Consider the following 21482-nt stretch of genomic DNA (forward strand, 5'->3'; position numbering starts at 1 on the left):
CAGGAACATTAAAGAAAGTGACAAGACTAAAATGATCTGCAGACAGCTCCCTGTGGCCAGACCAATAGGAACATTCAGCATAGAATTAGCTTAAAATTAGCCCTAGTTTTCATTCAGAGCTGGTACGGCTCAGAATCATTAGTCACCACACTCTATGTCAGCTGCTGCAGGACCTGCTGAAACCTGGCTCTGGCATTTCGGCTCTCTGGCCTGCCAAGCTTCTTTCTACAGAACAGGGAAGTTTTGCAAGAAGTCTTTGCAAAATGTTGTAATAATGAAAACTTTAAAAATACACAGCTGTTTTGCAAAACCCTTGTAACAAAGACTCCTTTGAGATCAGGTCCACACAGGCTCTGTAGTGGATGTGCTACCATCAGTAGTCTCAAGAGAGACATTATGCAGCCTGACATTCTCTCCACGCCTCTCTCACCCCATGGGACCCCTGCCTGGACCTTGTTCCTTTCAGGCAGTGCTGCCTGCTCAAATCCCTGCTTCAGTGCCTTTATTCAGACGCCAGAAACTGCTTCCAGGGGTTAGGCACATTTGTCCTTTGGGGTGACCTCCTCATAGGACTATTTGTCCTGCCTTGCTGCTGCTGTCGCTTAAACAGGACAAGCTGCAGTGTCATTTCGGGTGAAATTCAGCTGCAGCTGATCTGAGCAATACTGAGGAAAAGAAGTCTGTGAGGTTTACAAACATCTAAGCAGCTGAGCCCCCACTGTGTTGAGTTAGCCTTCCTCCTCATGCACCAATATATTTGCATGCTGTGGGCACTGTACAAGGTGTTGCTCTTCCTGAAACCTACCTATTGGCTGTTGGCATCAAGCTGGACTCCTAGATCATTCTTACTGACAAGTGTTTAGTGGAATCCATTTTCCAAAGTCAATAGATTATTGGGATTTGAATAGTTGAAGGGAGTTGATTGTTGCAAATAAGATGGTGATGACTGGGACGTATATTTAAGGTGCTTTTATTACCACAGGGAACATCAGGTTCGGTTTTTCTGTGTTATGAGTATTTCGCTGACGTGATCATTAGAAGAAATAACTCCTAGATGCTCAAATGCTGGTATCTGTACAGAATCTATATTTACAGTAAATTTTAATGACAAAAGAAAGCCAGCCAAGGCAGTACCTGATGGCTTTCACTCTCCTGGGGAAGCCAGGAAGAACTTCCCATCGGTTTGAGCAGGACCTGGCTCCTCACATCCTATGCTGCTGTATCTCTTTGCCCTAGCATCAAAAATAGGTGAGGTGGGATTCACAAACCTGTCAGGAAGGAATAGATGGGAAGGAACCAGCTTGTCTCACACATCCACAGGGTGAAAATTCTGTATTATTCTTCTGTGATTCTTCTTCAGGGTCCTGAATACAAACAGGGTAAGAATAAAGTGTGGTCATACCTGATGGAACTAGAGCCTTGTCTGCCTTAGTATCCAATGTCTAAAAGTGGTCAGATGCACTCAGTAGGAGAGAGAACAGAGGAAACATATACCATGCTCCCTCAAAACACCCTGCCAGACTCAGCATTCTACATCCCAGGGACTGCTGGTGTCCCCCAGCCAGGAGACCAGAGGACGTTGTTTTACCAAGCATTGTGGCTGACTTGAGGAGATGTTGGACCAGGCTTTCGAGGGGGTACACACTCTGTGTGACACTGAGTCATCAGCGGTAACATTTCACTCATGGGTCCTGGCTTTTTGGCCACAAAAGACTGGAAGAGGCTCAACTTCATCTGATCCATCACACTGCTGCAGCAATAAGGAGTATATGACCCCTGACAGATGTTATTCTCACCTGCTCTTGAGGCGAGCAGAAGGGAGAGCCACAGCCTCCCCAAGCAGACTGTGTTTCATCACTCTCCAAGTTGGGAATTTGCTTTGTAACATGGAATCTGAATATTCTTTGCTGCAAATTAAGCTAAATTCCTGTTGACCTTTTCCTGACAGCTACAGGGGACCATTTTATTCAGTGGTCTCTTTGTTGCAGTCTTTGCATTCTGGAAAATGTATCATATCCCCCTTTGTCTCTTCTCCTCCAGAAAAACAAGCCCCTTTCTATCAACCTTTCTTTGTAGGTTATGTTTTTTAAACCTCTTGTTACCGTCTTTTGGGTTCCCATAAGGGTGTCTGCTTAATAAAATAGAAGCTTAATTTTACAAAGGTTGCTATGTTACTTGGCACAGCAGAAAATAATAGCAAAGGCTACACTGCCACTAGGAAATCCAAGATAAGATCAGAGAGTGGAGGGATAGGGTGGATCTCAAGAGATCATCCAGTCTGTTTCCTTGCACTAGGGCAAGCTCAAGTGAAACAAGAAAATCCCTTAAGATTTGTCAGTTCAACGATGACAACTCTCAGTGATGGCACATCTCCAGTTTCCTGGCAGTCTACCCCATGTATTTTACTGTCCTTGTATGAATCTGTTGTATGTTGTTACAACCACGAGGATTAAACTTCTTAAAGAAGATTTTAAAATCACATATGACAATTGAGCTCCAAACCAGAAAACAGTCTGAGGGAATAGAGGTATAAAAAGGGATAGATTTACCAGCTATGAAAATGAAGCCTTTTTTAAATTTTTTCCCTGCTCCTGCAATTGACTGCTAATTTCTTTTACCTTTAAAGCACTCAACCATGCTAGTAAATGCATAAAACAAAGATGAGATAGAAAGGTAACATTAAAGGACCTGGCCTAGAAATTCTGATGCATAACTTGAACTTGGAATTTTCTTGACAGTATTTCAGCCACAGAATAGAATTTTTCATGGTAGAGGTGTCAAAATGACAGAGTTCCCTGGCAAAGGCCAAACTAATTCTCCCCACCCTTTGATTTTATTTGTTCTAGCCTGATCTTATCCAAAACCAGATGAAAAAATTAAGCTCTTTCTCCTGTCAATTCCCTATCATAGATACATTGTCAGAACTGGCAGCTGTACTTTCCTTGGGCCTGAAGCTCATGGCAGGTTTCTGAAGACTGCAGAGAAGGTTCTTTTGGAGACATTTTGAAGGTTCCAAGAAAAGCTGGCTGGAAGTTTCATGTAGGCTCAGAATGTTCCCCTGAAGATGGGATTTTATACCTATTTTCTCCTTTCAAGGAACAACCCTGTGTCACAGACAGCACAAAAAGAACTGTATGAGGACACACTGGTGAGCAAAGCAGGAAAAGGGGCAAGTTTATTTACAAAACTCAATTTTATACATTTCCTATGGTGCCCGTGGATTGGAGGATGGAATCCCACCTCTCAAACCACATTGGTCAAGCCAACTCTCAATCAACTTTCTCTGCCTACCTAAAAATATGTAAACAATGAACGACAGTTAGCAAAACATGGCTATTTTTTATAGTAAAAAAGTGTAATAAAGTAAAAATTCTGACTCCAGTATGAAGAACAACACAGAAGGCTTAGAAAAGTCTTCAAAACGAGGGCAACAACCCTGTGCACAAGTTCATGTAAGTGGACCCTCCATCCCAGCAGGGTCCTGTCTAAACCACTTCTCCATGCCCTGTATTTATGGCAGGGTCTTAGGCCAGCAGATGCCACCTGTCCCAAGGTGGTCAGGGTGGAAATGTTATCCCACAGGCACTGACACTGGAAGGTCTCTTGTAAGCCCTGAAAGCAGCAATGCAGATCATGCATGTATGGCTGCTCTGGCTCCTGCTCAACTATTTCATTGTTATCACTGCTCATAAACAGAAATGTTTCACTCCACAGGGTTTCCTTGCATGAATCCTGATGTCATCTCTCTCCCCTGCATACTGGCAAAAAGTTTCTACCAGGACAATCAACGTGGGAGCATAGAAAAAGAGAAGTGATGTGCTTTTGCTTTAACCAAATGGCTCTTCCAAAAGCTGAAGCTAATGACGATCCACTTAGCAACTCTTCATATAGCTCTGATAAACAAAATGTTTCCAACTGGAATTTAAAAAGCTGAACATAATCATACGAAGAGGGAATAAGAGCTTCCCCTTGTCAACTGGCTACTAACAAAAGAAAAATATGAGGAGTGAATACTTAAAAAAAAGACCAACAGTGCTGTAATATAATTAAAACCATTAAAAATGCTGTACTCTGGTTTTGCTCCCTGAAGCACTATGTTATTTTTCTTTTTAAAGCTGTCACCACATTTTGATACCATAAGGAATAAACTAAATCAAGACAAACCCCCATTTCAGAGTTGGAGAATTTGCTAGAAATGGTAACTTAAGCTTCAGTAACTCAATCAATTGCAGCCATCAACATCTCTCTTTTTATTTGTTGACAGTAGGTATTCCTCAGGTACATAAGCACAACTGAAGTGAAAGAAAGACAAATGCAGAGACTAGGCGCAGAGAAAGCACCCACAGAAAACCTGCAATTTTAGAAGCTCAGAAAGGGCCCCATTCAGCAAAGTGCTGAACTAGAATGATCCATATATGTGTAACTTAAGAGTATGCAACATTGGGCTTTTTTCATTTGGCAGCCTTCAGACAGAGGTAAGACAACCTTCCTGTCCCTTGCTATCATATTCCAAAGTTTTCCTGATGCCATGGAGATGATGTAATTCTGACACTTGAGCAGAGATTCCAGTTGCCAGGAAACTGCATGGGGTCACTCTTCTGCTTGAGACATAAAAGTGTGAAACAAAGGGTTGGAGGACTGAGCCAACTCATGCATTTACCTATTCTACTTTCCATCTTGAGGAAAAATGCAGTATATTGGCATTGGGAATGGGACTAGAGGGCAATGCACAAAGCAAGGCATGTTCACAAAAATTATTGCAATTAATGTACAATCATAACATCTTAAGCAATAAACCATGAAGAAGAAAAAGAGCGGTCAATGTATGAACTAAGTTCCTGTCTAGTCAAATTTCCGTTATCATTATTGAACCTTGTGAGAAAACAGATTACTTAGGAAACTCAGTCAACTTCTACCCCACCAGCTTCTAAAAACTCAAATCTAGAAAGAAGAGCATACACTAAGAGCATATTTCTCACTGAACTTGTGGCTCTACACAATAACCCAGACAAACAACACTGGACACCCCAGTTGTTATCTTCCCGAGAGTGACCAGAACTGTTACTTGCACCACTCTGCAGGGACTTGGGACATTGCAGAGCTGGGAACTAGATGCACCAGATCCTGCAGAAACTCTTTTTAAGATCTGAAGATGCAAACTGCTCCTTTCTCATCCTATACCCTCAGGAAAAAGAAGATAAGAAATGCAAAAAATGTGCTGTGAACAACACTTTCAATGATAGGGGACATGGAATACAGTATTGACATGACTGTGTAATCACAGTATATTCAGTGTATTGTTAGGGGATAGAAGAATAGTTGCAAAAAGAATCTTTTCAGTGTAGCCAATTACTATAAATCGGCTACTTTTCAGTAAACTATGCTGCAGAGTTGTGTTTTGCAGAGAAGCTTTATAAAGTTGCTGGTATTGTGGTAGAATAACAAAACAGAAATGAATATTGCTGTTCAGGTGGAATATAGCTCATAAAATGTTATCTTCACAATTTCTTTACCTTATAAGCCAAAACCAATCGTTTACCACAAGCTCTTGGTATACTGTGCCCTAATTTTACTCAGTTTATTCCAGCAAATCGTTGGTAGAAGAGACACATTGTTGATCCAAGGCCTTTACAGATTCCAAGCTGACAATATGAAGACAAGTTTCTAAGTAATACAAATGATCCCTGGCACCAGCCTAGCAGTCAAACACAACAAACACTCTCAGCTGGAGATTCACAGACCTGCCTACTGGATTCTCAGAGGGCATATTTGTTCTCTGCTATGTCATGATGAACATTTCAGCTGCATTCAAGTGCTTGCACATAAGATCTGCAGAAGAAAACATCTTCCTTTTCTTTTTTTGTTTCCTACCACTCTGTTTTCAGTGACATCTGGGCCTTTCAGATGAGGACAAGAGTATTCCACCTGTAGGAGAAGATCCCTTCTCTTGATGTCACCAATTTTAACAGAAAAAGGCCTGGAAAATGCACCCAACAGGATCTGAGACCAAATCCTGAAAGCTGACTTCTCTGGCCTAGTGCTGGAGAAGAACTTCAGCCACTACTTTTCCACAGGGATAAATCTCCAAACAGTGGTAGGAAAGGCAGGCACAAGGATTTGTCTCAGGGCAATAAGGTAGTAAAAAGAGTTTGTGGTAAAACAAGTCTAGCAGAGCACTTTGTGTCTCTTCTGACCACAGACAAAATGATGGGGCCAGATGTGTCTCGTGGGCCACCAACCAGAAAAAACTGGTTGTGAACCTTCCTTGGACCAACATGAAAGAAGCCTAAGGTTACAGAGCACCAAAGCTGCCAGTAGATGAGACTCTTTGATGTTTTTTATGAACAACAAAAAAAAATGGACAGAAACATTTTTAATTTTGCATTAGCATTTTCTATTGTATGGGGTTTTTTTCCAGCTGACTCTGTGATTGTTGATATTAATTAAAGTGAATGATAGATTATTTTCTAAAGGCTATAATTTAAACCAGTAGTTGAATATAGACTAGAGTGTAACATTCTTCAGCTCAAACCACAAGGTATGCAAGCTGGGAATGAACTCTATTTCTTTCCTGTTGAAGGACAGATTAAATATTTTTTATTAATTCTAAAGCTAGCAAAGAAAGTAGGATCCCCATTTTTCCTTCCATTTCTCTCTACATTTAATTGATGTATTCTACCAAGCTGTCAAGCTGCTTATAAAATCCATTCTTTTTCATAGAAATATTATCCTCCTTTTATTAGTTTGAGTTGATAAATGAATCAAGAGCCTTTGAGGTATTGTGTACTGTCAACGGAATACATCTATCAGATGCATCCACTACAACAGAGCTGAAAAAATATATATCATGAAACACTTAATAAAAAAGATACACAGATTTGTCTTTTACAAGATCATGGGACTTGAGTCTATCTCCAGGGAGGAGTTCCAACATGAGAAAGAAAATACATAGTTCAAAAGCCCATGTTTTCAATTTGCAGCCACATGGTTTAAATTATCCCTGTATTTATTAAGGGCGCTAAATGGGCAGCTTGACTTAGGGGAAAGGGTCATTCGAGTTGAGAATAGTCATGTTTAATCCCTCAGCTAGCTGCAGGTTAAATTCACTTTAAGATGTTGAATATTCTTTACATAGCATGTGTTAAAATACCACATGAGACACAGCTGGAAGGGTTTTGCCATTTATTGCTGGTTTATTTCGGTCTTGGGGTTTTTTGACTTTTGTATAGCTGCATTGTAAACAACAATAGAAAATTGTTAAACACCTAGTGTGGAAGCACAGCATTGTTGTATGTGCCGTACTAAACCTATCATTTTGTCACCCCTTGTACTTCAGTTTTACACATGTTTGTGCACAGTGTTTTGCGGTCAACTCATGATTTCCCTGGTACTAAATATTGTACATTTTCATGTAATCAAAGGAAAAAAAAAAAAAGTAGTGTAAGATATATTTTCCACTTTGTGCTGAGCCTTGAGATAGTAGGTTTTTGGGGATTGTGTTTACTTGCCTGTGAACTTGCTTGCTCAGCATTTCAGGAGGCAGAAAAAGAAAATTAACCAAAATCCAAAAAGCAGAAATTAGAGCAAACAAAAGAGCATTTCCAAATAGACAGACAATATGAAATGTAAAGATTTTAAAGATTTTAAAGATGAAAATAAGTAGCTAATAATTATCATGGCAGTTTATCCTAATGTTAATATTTTTTTATATTGGTAGTTTGCCTACAGACGTGCCCTGGTGGGAACTGAACTTTTCTTATCCTATCTGTTAACTCATCCAGGTAATCGCCTGGATTTTGTTCATGAGATGAAAATTGATAGTTGTAAACATCCAAAAGGCTCTCTGTGTTTGAAGCAGACCTGAGATTGTTGCTTTGTTCTTCAGTTGGGCTGAAGCTGAAGGCTGTGGAAACTGGGATCGCCTGGGTGCTCACATCTAGCTTCAGTGTCTGTATGTTTTCAAGGAGAAAAAAAAGCAACAACAACCAGAACACAGAGGATTTCTGACCAAAGGCATGTCTAAAGTCACTTTTAAATTCAAATAAATATTTGTGGGAAAACTGCTTTCCCTATTCTCCTAGCACTAATAATTTAATTATAGTAGCCGCCAGGCATCTTTAACTTTTGTGACCAGAAGATCACTCTGGGTCTCAGTGACCTTGGCTGTTGTAACAGGGTAATATTTTCACAAGGATGAAATGTTCCTGAATACATTTCTCCAATGTACTGGTGTTTGCAGGCATTTCTCAGCGGATCTGACCTGCAGTGTGAACATAATTATTTTGTTTCACCTAGAGGTTTGTTGACAAACTCCAGAAATATCGTGTTCCTCTTCCATTTGCTGAATCTCACTCTCTGTGAGAAGACAAAGATGCTGGTATTCTTCCATTGAGCCCTCCATCATCAGTGGGAGTCTAAGCCAAAGGTCTGAGCCTGGGAGCCTTTGAAAATCATCCAGTGGCCACACATCTAAACATAAAGAGAAACAAGAGGCAATGGAAAGAAGCAAGAGAGAAAACGGGTAAGAACTCAGTCCTCTGGGTTTTTTTTCAAGATATTTCAGTGTAATGCTTCACATAAAATTGCTCATAAAGTTCATTGGAAACATTTGTCAACAAAGTTCAATGAAAAAAAAAATCCAGGTAGGTGGGAATTAGTGTTCTAAAAATGCCACTCTTTCGCTAACGCTTTAAGCAATGGTTGTGAAATGCAGGAATTAAGTCATCAGCTCAAGAAAGATGCAGTAACCAAAACCTCTGCATCATTTTGTTGATGGACAGTCTTCTATTCTACACTAATTCGATGTCACTTTTGCCAAGTTCTTCCGAAAACATCACAAACTAAAAAAATCTCATATATTAAGACCTTGAACTTATGACCTATGGCCCGTTTTTCCATTTTGGATCATGTAAAAGCAAATCTTTAGCTTTAGCACTGGATCAGAGAATCAAAGGATTATTTGAATTGGAAGGGACCTTAAAGATCATCTAGTTCCAACTCCTCTCCCGTAAGCAAGGATACCTTTCACTAGACCAGGTTGCTCAGGGCCTTGAACACTTGCAGGGATGGGGCATCCACCACTTACCCAGGCAACTTGTTTCAGTACCTAACCATCTTCATAGAGGAAAAATTTCCTCCTGATACCTAATTTTAACCTACTCTCTTTCAGTTTAAAGCCATTCCCTAACACTGATCCCTGAGGAATGCCACTTGTTAGTGCTCTCTGCTTGGATGTCAAGCTGTTGACTGCAATTCTTTAAGTATGACCAACCAGCCAACTCCTTATCCACTGGGTGGCCCATCCACTAAATATATGTCTCTCCAATTTAGAGACAAGGATGCCATGCAGGACAGTGTCTATTTCTTTGTACCAGACCAGGTAGACGACATCAGTTTCTCTTCCTTGATCCAATTCTATCAGGGCTTTAATTTTCTTAACATGATCTCTGTTTGCTTAGACAATTTATCTGTATTCCCCCTAGGTTGCATAGCCTTCCTTTCACTCTCTATAGGGTTTCTTTTTTTGCATGAGTTTGTCCAAGAGCCTCTTGTTCATCCATGCAGACCTCCTGGTGGTTTTTTTTCTTACTTCTTCTATTCTTGAATATCATCCAAAATTCTTGGGTCCCAATTCCCTCCAGGGGATTCCATGGTAATCTTCCAAGTAGTTCCCTAAAGAGGCCAAAGTCTGCTCTCCCAAAGTCTGGAGTAGTGATGCTGTGTACTCTCCTTGCTGCTCTAGTGATCTTGGATTCCACCACTCCATGGTCACTGCACGCAAGGCTGTCCTTGAACATCCCATTCCCCTTATTGGTAAGAACAAGGTTTCAGCATAGCACCTCTCCCTGGTGGCTCCTCTATCACTTGGAAAAGAAGCTATTATCAGTGCATTCCAGAAACCTCCTGGATTGCTTATGCCCAGATGTGTTGTCCCTCAAAAAGTTATTGCGGTGGTTGAAGTCCCTCACAAAGACCAGAAGTTGTAAAAGTATGGCTGCTCTTTCTGTGTATAGAGGGACTCATCCACTCAGTTTTCCTGGTCAAGTGGCCTATAGAAATGGCCCTACTACAATGCCCTCCTTTTAATCCTGGCCCATAAGCTCTGAGCTGGCTCTTCATCCATTCCCAAGCAGAGCTCCATGCTCTCCAGCTGGTCATTGACGTGGAGGATAATACACCCTCCTCTTCTCCCCTGACTGCACTTTAAATCACATTGATCTGAACTGTCCATAAAATTTTCAAGGAAGCTTAAAAAGGCATTTTGAACACATTCGTCTCATTCAGAGAAATGATGTACAGCTTACTTTTCCAAATGCCATATTTCAGCTAGGTACAGTGAACCTTTCTCTGCTGGAAACCACTGTTACTCCTTGAGAAATCATGGTAATATAATATAGCAAGGATACAAGTCACAGCCTTAGGAAAAAATATAAGCTCTTGCATTCTTGCATGGTTAAGGCTATTTTCTTGAACAAGGGGATAAAAAGCCCAAAATTCTGGACATCTAAGAGACAAGGAATAGGTCTTCTCAGAAAATGTTTCACCTAATTTTTCAGACGGCTGAGTTTGAATAGATCGTATACTGATACAAATATTCTCATAATCTTTGTACTCTTGTGAAGTGGAGAGACAACTCCAAATCAGTTTAGCCTTTATTTCTATATCAAAGGTAGATTGATCAACAAAAAACAGAAGGTTTTGACTATCTGAAGTGGTTACAATGGACCTCAGATACTTTGCACCTAAACCACAAATTCAGTCTTTTTCAGTTTCATAATGAAAAAAATCTTCACTGAAGAAGGTTTCATTAGCTAATACAATTTGATAAATAACAAGGACAGCCTTGACCTGCTGGGTTTTGCCATATATGCATATATGCATTCTGTCCACAGTCCTGTTTTTCCTGAGAAAAGATTATTTTTTATTTTAAATTTAAGGGAGTGTTTTTACTCAAATGAAGTCCCAACACATACGTCTAAAAGGTTTATCTGACTTTTATGACTAGAAAACCACCATATAAGCTACTGTCAAGTAACCCAGCAGTCCAGAAAAACTTCAGTGCTATGGGCTATTTTGCTAGGTAGTTTAATGAATCTGAAGTTGAAACTAGGAAATTTCAATAAGAGCAAGATCTGGAGAGCCAACAGTACACCTACAATATCCATCTACTCAGAAAACCCCAGGTACTTTTGGCAGGAGATAAATGTTTGCCTTTTCAAACCAGGAGACCTCTTACCATGCTCAGAGCTTGACTTAAAATTCCTTGAGTCACATCTCATGAAAATTCCGGGATGCCTGAATTTTCTCCCATGTTCCTAGGTTATTATGATCCCGTATTTAGCGTGCCACTTAAAAACCAAAGTCTTTAGTTTAACATACATGTCGTGTTACTAATTCAAGTATGTAGGTACCCCAAATGCCATATAAACTTGTATTTAATGTCAACTGGGTTACCTTGGCTTCCCTGCCTAGAAATGAGATCAAACAGATTCCATCACAGTACTGTAAAAGCACAGACCCTCTGAGTATTAAGAAAGCAACCACACCTACAAGGTTGTGACTAGTATTTTTAATAAGAATCTTTTATTCAATTTACTTTCTCTTCAGATTGTTTATGGAGGTTTGACAGCAATGCATCTCATTCTACCATGCTGGATTGCAGCTTTTTTTAGCAAAATAGGTAAATATTCAAGGTGTCAAAGTTCAGCATTTTGGGGGCTACACAGTCCATGTCCTGCTATGATCATGAGAGCAGGGGATGAGCAGGAGTAATGAAAGAGAAATCCCAAGCACAGATGTATGGAGCATAGACCCAGTGCAACCAAAACCAGATTGTTCATCAGTGGGCTGAGGCCAATTGTATGAGGTTCAACAAGGCTGAGTGCCAGGGGGTCACAACAACGCCAGGCACGGCTACAGACTGGAAAAGGGTGGCCACAAAGCTGCCAAGCAGAAATCAGCTTGTGAGTGCTGGTAAGTAGCAGCTGAACATGAGCCAGAATGTGCCCAGGTGGGCAAGAGGGCCAATGGCATCCTGGCCTGGATCAGCAGTCATGTGGCCAGCAGGACCAGGGCAGGGATTGTCCCTCTATACTCATAATTGGTGATGCCACACCTTGAATCATGGTCCAGTTCTGGGCCTTTAAATTCAGGAAGAAGATTGAGGTGCAGGCTGGAGTGTGTCCAGAGAAGGGCAATGGAGCTGTGGAACAGTCTGGAACATATTTCCTATGAGTAGCGGCTGAGGGAGCTGGGGTGTTTAACTTGGAGAAAAGGAGTCTCAGGGGGACCTTATCACTCTCTACAATTGCCTGAAAGGAGGATACAACCAGGTCAGGGTGGGTCTCTTCTCCCAAGTAAATAGTGACGGAACAAGAGGAAAAGGCCTCATATTGCACAAGTCAAGGTTTAGATCAGATATTGGGAAAAAATGCCCCTAAAGGGTTGTCAAATATTGGCACAGGCTCCTCAGAGAAGGGATAGAGTCACCATCCCTGGAGGTACTGAAAGATGTGTAGATGAGGCACTTGGGGACAAGGTTTAGTGGTGGACTTAATAGTGTAACATTAATGGCTGTACTTGATCTTAAAGGATTTTTCCAACCTAAATGATTCTTTGTTTCTATGGTTTATTTTTCTGCCAACAGCAACATTAGGGATGGATTTGCTGATTTTAAAGAACTCCAAGCAGCAGTGTGTTTGCTGTCTCATCCAATATTTTAGTCCAGTGTTTGATTACCTTTACTACAGAGAGAACATAGTAAGTGTGCTAGAGGGATATTACAGATTTAAGAAATCACACTTAGTGGCATTGTTTCTCTGGTATAATAGATCTCATTTTAAAATTAATTCTTCATTCAGTTTCTATCTTTCTGTTTGTTTCTGTAGGTATAAAAACCAGAACCACCCATTTAACCAACAGACTTGGAATAGTCTAGATTAGATTGCTGAAGACCATGAAGCCCAAAGGATTTTGAGCCCCCTGCTCAAAACATGTCCAGCTGGGTTAGGTTGCTCAGTACAGTCAGGCTTTGAACACCTCAAAGAACAGAGACATCAAAATCTCTCGAGACAACCTGTGCCAATGTTTGGCCACCTTTCTGAGGAACATTTTTTCTGATGTCCATCAGAATTTCATGTGTTGCAATTTCTGTATTCTGCCCATTATTCTATCAATGTGCACCTGTATGAGCATTATAAACCTGTCTTCTCTAAATCCTCCCATTAGCTAATGATTAGCAGGACCAACAGCACACCTTACCTAATTGGCTCATGGATCTGCAGTGTCAGGAAATAGTTCTTGCCAGTCTTCAGAAACTTGTTGGATTGCCTGTGCCCTGCCATGTTGCCCATTTGGGTGGTTACTGTCAACATGAGAGCCAGGGGCTGCAGTCAACTCCTTTCTTCACTCTGCCAACTTCTCACAGACCAGTAAAGCAAAACCAAAACAGTGTAGTGAAACTGAAATCACAGCTGTGCTAATGCGCCTTATGAACAGTGACCAATTTTTTCAAACCTAAACATTTAAACCACAGCATTTTGGTGAACATTTATTGTTCTCTAGGTTTTTTTTTCATCTATGAAATGACAGCAACTGTGTAGCAAAACTTCAAAAGTCACTCATTCTCACAGTTATGCTAGAAATTAATCATCATCATCTCCACAGGTAGTAAATTTATGTGTCCGTGGCATATCTCTCTTGGTTACAGCTAACATCCTATTCCCACAACCCAGCATTTCAGATGGGCAAAGAAAAACTTATCCACCTTCCTCTATTTTTTGTATTGGCATTCATGATTTTATCATGAGTATCAACAGGCAAAAAATATTTTGGCTTTTTACAGGCTTAAAAAACTAGCTTATCTATTTAACTTCATTAGGATCAGACCTTTTTTTCTGTTCTTTATATGTTTTTTAATGTTTCATTCTTTCTTTGTTTTACTAGGGAAAATTTTTACAGGTGGCCTTCTACATAACCCTTTTTTGATTGATGAAATCATGTGGTTTGGAAAAACAAACATGATATTCTTCAATAATTCGTGATTTTTCTCAGTGCCTTTCCACTTAAAATGTGTATGCTCAGCCAGTTATGCCATCAAATGCTTTAAGCTTTGGAAAGCTGTCCCTATTAAAGTTCCAAATGGGCAGATTTTGGTCAGTGCCTTATTTCATTTGTATAAAATAAATCTAAATTGACTGTGATCTCTGGTACCTCAGTAGCTGCCCTTTTTTGTAACTAACAATTTCTCATTCAGCAGACTTAAGTCCACTATCAGGTTACCTTTTACTGGATACAGGATTTCCTGTTTTGCAAAGAAAACATTTTTATTATTTGTAGAAACACTAAGGAAATTTTTTATTGGCTGCAGGACATCAGCACCAAATGCCTCTCTGGTTGAAGTCATCCATGATAAGTTTCTTTCTTTCCTTTATGACTGTCGTTATTTCCCTATAAATTATTCCTATAAATTATTAACTGATGCCTAAAGAAAGGCCACTTTTATCTCCTATAAATTCTTACTGAGATATGAAAGACCCTTATCTGTAACATATCTTTTGCTTTAAATAACTGTGAAAACTGAGCTTTCAGGTTTAAGCAATCCTTAAGACATATCTAGAGAGTATGAAGAACTGGAGTAGAGAGACTGGCACATTAGTAGAGATCTTTGGATACAGCACAACACCTTCCTCTTTAAGAGGATAAGGTCCAGAGACAACTCAGTAACCCGGACACTGCACAGGAGACAGTGTGAATGATGTGACCTTGTTTGTTTGGGCCCAGACAAGCATGGTGAAATTCATCTGTGCACTTGCCCTCCTTCCCCAGCACACATTCAACCAGCTCAAATGCCTCCACCACCCGACTTTCCTGGCACTAAGGGCTCCAGGTTTAATGTGGAAGAGTAAGCTTAGATATGTCTGAATCTGTCACTGTGATCAAGATCAAAACCTTCCCTCAGTCTTCTGTTTTTCTCCTTCCATTCTTCATCTGAACCCTTGGCTTTCTGGAGCAGAGGCAGGGCATGGTCAAAGACTGAATCAGGAATGAGAAAAGCTGACAGCACTAGCTGTCTCATTTTCCTTTTCCTTTTTACCATCGAGTATAGGCACTGTTTTAAATTACACAAAAATAGCCTGTAAAACTCTCATCAATCTCATTTGTTCAAATGCAGCTTTTCCACAGGAATCATTTACTGTGACATAAGTAAACAATGCCACATGTTTCAGGCACAGTGGTGCTCTTACATTATTCATTCAGCCCAAGGTGCACTGGTTTGCATGAAACCTTACTCCTTCTTCTCTGTCTTTAAAAAAATTGCATGAAAAAGAAACCGTGCAACCACCTTTTCATTAAAGAATCACAGACAAGAATATTCAGGAAGCAGTTTGCAGGCTGCCCAGCCAAGGAAAGGAAAGTGTCACATTTCAGCCTTCCTGCACTCATCCTTCTTTTCCCTTTCTGCCCATAAACACACCCGAACTAGCTCTAGACACTTCCGATCAAATATTGCAAATAAGGCTGCTTCATTAGCTCAGTGTGCCACAAAATCTAACTTCACTTGCCTCTAAGTAGACATATGGCCAAACTTCTTGCTAGCCCAAACCAGCTTGCTGTCTGAATCCGAAGGTTTTTTCCTTTTTTTTCTCCATCCAGTGTAACATTTTGGTGTAAGAGAGGGCAGCATCCAACAGTTATTCAAGAAAATTGACTTCCCACTTTTACACTTAGTGAGTTATGCTAAAAAGTCATGAACAGGTTTTAACCATCTGTTCATTGTGCTGTGCCATTTAGATAGACTTCATACAATTTTTTTTTATTTTCAAAATAGATTTCAGAGTAGAAAAAACTTCAAAAGCAGAGGCTGAATTTCAAACCCAGAAGCATTCAGTCCTGGGGTGTAAATTGGACTCTCCCCACAAAAAAACAAAACAAAACAACAAAACAAAACAAAACAAACAAACAAAAAAAAAAACCAAACAAGAAAAACCCCAAAAAACAAAAACAAAACAAAAAAAAACCCACTCCCTTTTGCTACAAGCTCTCCTGATTCATCCAGTGTTTCACAAATGTAAAGCTGGTATTCAAGTCCCAACTTGGAATGAAGACACTGAACACAAACCTCAACTTTCATTCCTACAGGAGAAGTTTCCATCCCTCCTGTTTGCAGAGAAAAGTTTGAAAACATGACCTGACTGGGCTCAAGCGAGTTGCTGGGGAGGGAGGAGGAGCTGACTCATGATTTTTGCTACCCGGGGATTGCAGTGCTGGGACATCAGCCAGAAGGAGAAGGAGACTTTGGAGCCTTATTCATTATTACAACTGTGCTGTTACTCTGGAAGGTGGCACTCTTTGCTAAAGAGGAGGCGAAGGCAAAATGTTTTGGTTCTGAGGAGTTATCAGTCAGGTGACCTCTCCCCATAACCAAACTCACCTTGGAGAAGGCTGCATTCAGTGTATCACAAACAGAAGGTCTCCGATGCCTGGTTCCCCCGGTAAATGACAATAAGCAATATTCTACCACCACATTTGCCCACATGTCAGCACCTTCTGAGGGATGCCTGGCTTGTTCTGCCCATCACATTCAGTGGGGTTCCCTTCCTAAGGTAAGAATGTTGACTGTGCTTACCTCAGTGTCATCATTGCTTACAAACTTCCTCCATCAATAGCCCCTAGTGAAATAACCCGAATGGCCCCATCTCTTTGTGTTGGCTACCTCTACACAGAGTTCAACCTCTTGACAAATCTTATATTAAAAAAAAAAAAAAAAACCTGCTCTAGTTTTATAAGAACTTCCCAATTATAAAGCATAAAAGTACTAATACTGTACTAAATAATGATAGTAAAGGGAGAACTGAGTAGGTGTGGTGGTATGTGGCACTGATGTATAATGGTATACCAGCTGACCCACTCTAGCTCACAACTGGCTAGGAAAAACTAGGGAGAGGGAAAATGGTGAAAGGTTTTTTCAGAATATGAGAAGAAGAAGAAGAAAGAGGAGAGGAGAGGAGAGGAGAGGAGAGGAGAGGAGAGGAGAGGAGAGGAGAGGAGAGGAGAGGAGAGGAGAGGAGAGGAGAGGAGAGGAGAGGAGAGGAGAGGAGAGGAGAGGAGAGGAGAGGAGAGGAGAGGAGAGGAGAGGAGAGGAGAGGAGAGGAGAGGAGAGGAGAGGAGAGGAGAGGAGAGGAGAGGAGAGGAGAGGAGAGGAGAGGAGAGGAGAGGAGAGGAGAGGAGAGGAGAGGAGAGGAGAGGAGAGGAGAGGAGAGGAGAGGAGAGGAGAGGAGAGGAGAGGAGAGGAGAGGAGAGGAGAGGAGAGGAGAGGAGAGGAGAGGAGAGGAGAGGAGAGGAGAGATTTTAAGTACGATATATTGCTGAAGCTTCCAAAGCTGATAAGAGTTTCACTGTCTATATTAACACATGCCAAATTAGGCCAATGGAGAGCACCTCTAAAAATGCCACTCATCAAGTAAATTCTGTCTTGAATTTACATGCTAAAATCAGCAGTAACATAATCTTGGATTAACAAGAACCTTGGCTAGCTAGAAAAATATATGAAACCTTCATTTAAACTGTATATTCTCTGACTGCGAGAGGAAATGTTGTCAGGAATGGGTGAATGGCAAGAAGTGATGCAAGAGGACTACCTGAGAGATGACTGCTCTGCTAGATTTCCAGCTGAACAAAGCATGAGGGTCTACACTGCTCCTTCAGAGCCCTCTGTACCTGGCTACATGCTGGATGCTGAGCTACTTGCTAAGGGTTTGAGACTTGTTTCAACAAGCAGAGAGGTGCTGTACGTGCCCAGTATCTGAATTTCTCTTCACAAATTCCATACATCTTAGCATCTATCTGGAAATCGGCTTAGCATGAGACAATAAAGAAGTAAGGAAGGGCAGGAAGGAGAAAAGTATTATGTGTGTGTGTGTTTTGAGATTTTTTTTTACCAGATTGCATTATTTTTTTGGCATTTCATTTCTTACAGTTGTCCTGACCTTTGGGTGTGGTGGGTTCTGAGTTTTGCCCTGTGTGCCTTTAGAAGCACTGTTCTCTGGGCAAAATTGCTTTTCCATTTCATTGCAGCATTGTGGTTATGCATTTATTTCATAAGGAAAGTGGGTTATTTGGCAATTTGGGTTCATACTGGGGGTGTGGTCCCTGACCATAGCTTCATTCTGGATTAAGTCTTCGTGAGCTATTATTTCTCTGGTAGAACATCAGTGACCACCACACCATTCTCCAGACAGGATTCATTTTATCTCCCATTTTGTGAAATCACCTATTTCATCTGGGCCATTAGCTACACTTTGCTGTGACAGTCCTGGGCTCTTCTCAGGGCAAGTGGCTTGGCTACCACCATAACTTAGCTGAAGCACAGAGCTTTGCACAGTCATATTTCCTCATCACTGGCACCCTGCAGTATCCCAGTGCTCTGTCCAAAACTATCTCTTTGCATAGCACTTGACTGTGGAGCATAAACCCACCTTCCCCAAAGAATCTCTTGTAGCTCTGGAGTGAGAACACAGGAGAGAGGAAGGGACACAGCAGCTGGCAATGGAAGGCCATTTCAAGTGCCACACCAAGTGGTTTTTATGCCTCATGATCACTCAAGGAGCAAAGAACATTTCTGTTCAATCACAGAAGCAAGGGAAGGAGTGTATTCATACCTCCCATGGCAGGTGTTTATGTTGGGAAGGGAGTATCCCTCTTGGCACTGTGCATTCTTTCTCTCTCCAAGTACCAATAAGTGCTTGAGCAAGATTTCTCTCAGCTGACTGTGGATATGGAGCTAAGGAGAATAATTCCGGGTTCTTCAGATATATGTCTGACATGCATTAATGGGAATGTATCTTTAGACCTGTTGAAACATTTCAGAGTATGAATCTCTTTGCTATCCAAAATCATACCTTCTGCAAGCTAGGCAAGCTTCCCAAGGTTTGCACTGGTACCTGTCTGTTCAGAATGTCCAGAATATTTCACAGAAAATGCAATTCCTAGCCAGTGGATTGGGTCACACCTTATTCCTTAGACCCAAATGTCTGGAAAATCAACCTTAAAATGAGAGGAGGTGGGGGGCTTCACTGGCCAAACAGCAGGCAGACATCCCTCCAGCAGCAGGGCCTGTGCCTCCAGCACCAGGAATGTGACCTAAGGCAAAGCTTCGCCTCCAGCTGCAATGGGAACTGCAACTGTAGCAGAGCCATTACTATGGAGAGGCAGTAAAATCGCACACATCACACCACAGTATTACAGGCACAAATTAAATCAGGTGTAAGGCCCTTTTAAAAAAAATAAAAAGGCCCATTAGGTTTAATTTAGAATCTCTTTTCTCACAACTACATAGCAGATTGATAAAACAGACTTTTTAAATCACCTACGAAACTTCAGCGAATGACAGGATACCAAAAAGACTCTTTTGTGTTAAAGTGTTAATTATTAAAACATGACCAAACGGTTAGTTCAATTTACAGCATTGCCATTAGAAGGAAGGCTGGAAACAATGTGCACATTAAAGGGCTATGTTATATGTTCTGTTACTTGGAGAGTCTCTGAAGTGAGAAAAGACAAGTTGAGGAGCCAAAAAATCTCCACTGGAATGGTGGAAGCTCTTTTTTTTTTCTCTCAGTAGAATCTCATTTATCGAAATGCTATAGGAAGCAAAAGAATTTCAGCCAACAAGAGATTCAAATCATGAAAAGAAATCCTGGGGAAGCAATTCAGCCAAACATTTGAACAGAATGAACAGTTTGGATGAAAATGTCAGTTGCTCAGGCTAAGTGGCAGTTCATTATCCTTCATCATTAGTTTGTGGCCGAACCCCTTTTCTTGCAGTTTCCTGTTCAGTGATCATTTGAACAATTTATAAAGCAATTTACAGAAGGTTTCCGAAACATTCAAGAACAGATGGACGTGAACCTAGCTGTAGCTTTCAGCACCTCCCCTCAAAAATGTCTCTTTATCTGCCCTGCCTGGAAGACAAGGAAGGGTGTCAGGCTGAAAAAGCCACTTTGCTGACTTAGAGAATTCACTGCACAGTCAGACAAAGGAGAAAGATACCAAGGTTGCAATTCAGTGATTTATTTCAAAGCACCTAAACACCAAAGTGAGGTCTGGGTTCATTTTGTAGCAGCATAAATCCATCGAGTGGAGACAACAGGATGAGTATTTCTGTATTGACCTGAGCTGAACAAGTACAGCATATTTTCAAAAAAAAAAAAATAGCTAGCCATATACAAAATACTGAAACAATTTTAGCAACTATTTGTATAGTTACCTATTATTTATAACAGCAAAAACTGAAACACATCCAAACTGACCCCAAGAGCCCAAATCACATCAGCTCTTCTGAACTCTTGAGATTTGTGTCATTTACCCACATCTGTGGACCTGTCCTGGAATCTACATGTATTTCACAATTTTTTTTTCCCAGACTTTTTTTTTGCTCTGACCTGTTATGTACAGTAACAAAACAAACTCTGAAGCTGTGTAGAAGTTTTTAGGTCAGTGATTGCAAACTGGTGGGAAGCAAGAGCAGAACCAGATCCCCTGAAGTGCTATGGGTTTTTTTCCTTCACTCATTCTTTCTTTAATTTACAGCCTCCAGTTCTGTTCATCTTCCTCCATTCCCAAGTCCTTAGTAATAACCTTACTTCCTTAGCTCTTTTCCCGTAAATATTTCTCCTGAAATAACACAAGGAGATCCTACTTTGCTAGCACAGTCCCCCTCGGAGAAGGCCAGGAGATCAAATACTCCCATTGAAGCACCACAGGAAAAGGACAGTTTCAGAACAGGATTTCACACAACAGTTTATCACAACAGGGTGGGAGAAGGAAAAGCAATTAACAACTTTATTGTGTGCTCCTATGTAGCAAAAGAGTTAAAAAGTACCCAAACATCACTGAAAATTATGCTCCTCAGTGCTTATTTCCAATCACCTTTTTGTGATGTCCAAGTGTTATCATCTCTTTGATAGCTACTACAGCAATATACAGACAACACTGCATAACTGTTTCCTTCAAGTTAGAGTACCATGAAACCAGTCATCTGTGCCACTAATTCACTGCTGCATTGTACAGTGAGACAATATAGGGAAAGGACTTAAAGAACTTAAAACTAATTCTGGTTCAATGGAAAAGATCTCTAAAAAACCTGTTTATTAAATGTAGCAACTGCTTTTACTAAATGTGTTTTACACTTGATGTAATTTTCACTGCTTTTGCATAAAGTGGTTATTTAATTAGCAGTAAAAATCCCCCCATCATAATATTTGTAGCTAATGTATGTGGACTATTTCTGATGCCGTGCAGGTCTGTGAATGCAAATAGCATTATTTCAACTTAGTATATGGTTGAATTAGGACCAGCAAAGAGCCCAGTAGCAGTAGTTTTGAATAAAAAATACATTTTTGAGCGTGAGGAAGGGAATAACTTGTGTTTATCCATATGGTATCTAAATGAACCTTCCTTTTTCTCCCTCTCTTCAGAATAAC

At 40.6% G+C, this 21482-nt stretch overlaps 1 long non-coding RNA gene across 2 annotated transcripts in view; it reads right to left on the reverse strand.

Annotated features, from left to right (window-relative positions):
• LOC134548619 (uncharacterized) overlaps positions 1-21482 on the reverse strand; it is a 67185-nt gene that overhangs the window by 28045 nt on the left and 17658 nt on the right. For both annotated transcript variants that reach the window (XR_010079827.1, XR_010079828.1), the window contains exon 2: positions 1269-1364. This is a non-coding gene — a long non-coding RNA (uncharacterized LOC134548619). The remainder of the gene's footprint in view (positions 1-1268; positions 1365-21482) is intronic.

The sequence above is a fragment of the Prinia subflava genome, chromosome 3 (assembly GCF_021018805.1).
Source record: "Prinia subflava isolate CZ2003 ecotype Zambia chromosome 3, Cam_Psub_1.2, whole genome shotgun sequence".
NCBI lineage: Eukaryota > Metazoa > Chordata > Aves > Passeriformes > Cisticolidae > Prinia > Prinia subflava.